Below are 2,671 nucleotides of genomic sequence, written 5' to 3' on the forward strand. Positions count from 1 at the left end.
GGTAATTACTCCTTTGTTTGTGGAGAGCCACAGGGCTTTATTCTCTCACCATCTTAGGGCAGCTATACACGTGCTCCAAGGTGGAGGGAGGGCGCTTTAATTAGAGTACTCCCACCCGCCCAAGAGCCACTCTTATAAAAGTGCCTGCAGCATCATGTATATTCAGTGTCCCATGCTTCAACATAGTGGTGGGGGCGCTCTAACCAAAGCTTGTTCATCAAGCTTTAATTAAAGCGCCCTCATCACCATTTTGAAATGTGGGGATGCTGAATACACATGACACAGAGGCTGCTGGAGCATGCTAATTAGCACACTCCAGCAGACTCACAGCAGATTCGATTAATCAAGTCCGATCTGATGCATGCTAATTAGCATGCATTGGAGCAGAGCTGCATCACTTGTATAGGTGTCATTAATGCCTACATGATCCTGTTGGGGAAACCTCTGAGACACCATGGCCCTGAGTGCTAGTCATACAGAGATGACACCCAGCACTACATCTCTTTTATTTCTGATACCAGCTGATCTGTCTCCCACCTACCAAGAAAAGCAGGTGATGTTGTGACCAGGCAAAACAAGGTGATATAGCAACACAGTTACCATACTGGATCAGTTACCATACTGGATCGGACCTGTGGAGATCTAGTCTAACATCTTGTTTCCAAAGCTATCAGCACTACAATTCAGAGGGAGGTGCAACAGGGCAGACATGGTCTTAACTTTCTTCATGTGGGGGACGGGGAGGTGTCTCATCCTAATCTATAATTATTAGAAATCAGTTTACGGCCCTGAAAGCATGGATAAAAATCCTTTCCAAAACTTTATTTGCATCAACAGCTTTAATGCTGGGTATTTTTGTTATCTACATTCACTGCCTCTGCATACTTTATGGCCTCAGTAGCGTCTTGTGGCAAAATGCATTGCATGGTCTAAATCAGGGGTGTCAAAGATACAGCCCGTACAGCCCTATCATCAGGCCCATGGTGCTACTGGTGTGTCTCAGACCGGGCCCATGCACTGCATCTGGTGCCCATGCCAGACTAGCCCAAAATGGTGGATCCAAGCCTGGCTTGGATCAGGTCCACAGACCAACCCTGTGCACCAGATCCAGTATGCAGCATACACCCCAGACCAGTTCTCTGCAGGGCTAGTCTGGGATGCATGCTGCATATGGTGCTCATGCCAGCCCAGCCCTGTTTGCTGCCTCTGGCACATGGGGCTAGATGAGTTTGATCCCCCTGGTCTAAATTATGCTTGGAATTAAAATGTATTTCCTTTGATCTATTTCTAATCTGCTACCTTTCTGTTTCAGTTAATATTCTTCTGTTGTGAGACAGGGGAATGAAGATCCTGATCTCCTTTCTCTACACCAGGTGTGCTCCATTTCCATCCTGCAGAACCATGTCATTTGGCCTTCTGAGCTTCCCACAGGTTAGAAAATTTGGTGGAGGAGGGGCAGTGGCAGTGTTGAATTGCTACTCTCCTGTTGCCAAATTTCTGGACAGATAGGGAAGCCCAAAGGGCTGGATAGCATGGCCTTGCAAGTTGTAATGGGTATGTGGACCCAGGCTCAGGTGGTGTGGGCCCAATCAAAGTGCTCCAGGCCAGAGAGGCACAAGGCCCAATCCAGGCACATGGGATCCAACCCTGCACAAGGAATCTAGCCTATGGACCAACTTTGCATCACTCTGGTCCACAAGGCCAAAAGCTTGAGCACCACTGCTCTAGGCAGCTTATCATTTTATATACTTTTATCACATCCACTTCTGCTGATCTTTTTAATCATGGCTACACATTGAGCAGGAGTTTGGATGCATTGATGACTTTAGACCTTTCCTGGCCTGACACGGTTAATATAGGACCATGTAAATTGCAGGAGTCATTTAATTTTTTCCCTACGCTATGCCATGCTTTGCATTTATCACCACTGAACGTTATCTGTCCAGTCACCCCCAGTTTGGGTAAGCCCCCCTGAAGTTCTTTCCTGTATTTGAGTATACTGTGTAACACTGTGACATTGATGGGAAAAGGGAGTCACACAGAGGAACAAGGCAAGTGCTGCACCTAGATTATCAGATTGACCTACAGCCTTGGCATCCTTCTGGATTCTCACTGTTTCTGTACCCTCCAATACAATCAGCTATGAAACACACCTTCTTCCATCTGCATCAGGCTAGGAGAATGCAGCCCACATTATCCATGCAAGACCTGGCTTACACAGCTTTGCCAGCTCAAGTCTGGATTATGGAAGCTCAAGGGATGAGGCACAGACAAAAAGAAAAATGGTTCAGTTAATATAGGACACAGCATGCTATCTCCTTAACAAACACCTGATCCTGAAAGTGTACCATCCTGTACTCTGCTGACTCTACTAGGCCCTCATAGAACATTGAGTTGGATTCAAAGTCTCAGTCCCAAATTTCTAAGCCCTCCATAGAACTTGTCTAATTTAAGAGGAACTTGTCCAAATCCATGGAACTTGTCTAGTTCATCTCTTTCCACATGACCACAATGTCCACCAACAGCTTCATTCCACAGGAACCATGAAACTGTTAACCTCAAGGGCAAAACTCACAAACACAAAAGACAGGGATGGGTTGGCCCCAGGGCCAAGGCTCATTGCCAGAATACAGAAGAAGGACCAGTGTTATGGGGTTCATCCCTTCTGAAG

Source organism: Alligator sinensis, unplaced genomic scaffold, assembly GCF_000455745.1.
Source record: "Alligator sinensis unplaced genomic scaffold, ASM45574v1 scaffold219_2, whole genome shotgun sequence".
NCBI lineage: Eukaryota > Metazoa > Chordata > Crocodylia > Alligatoridae > Alligator > Alligator sinensis.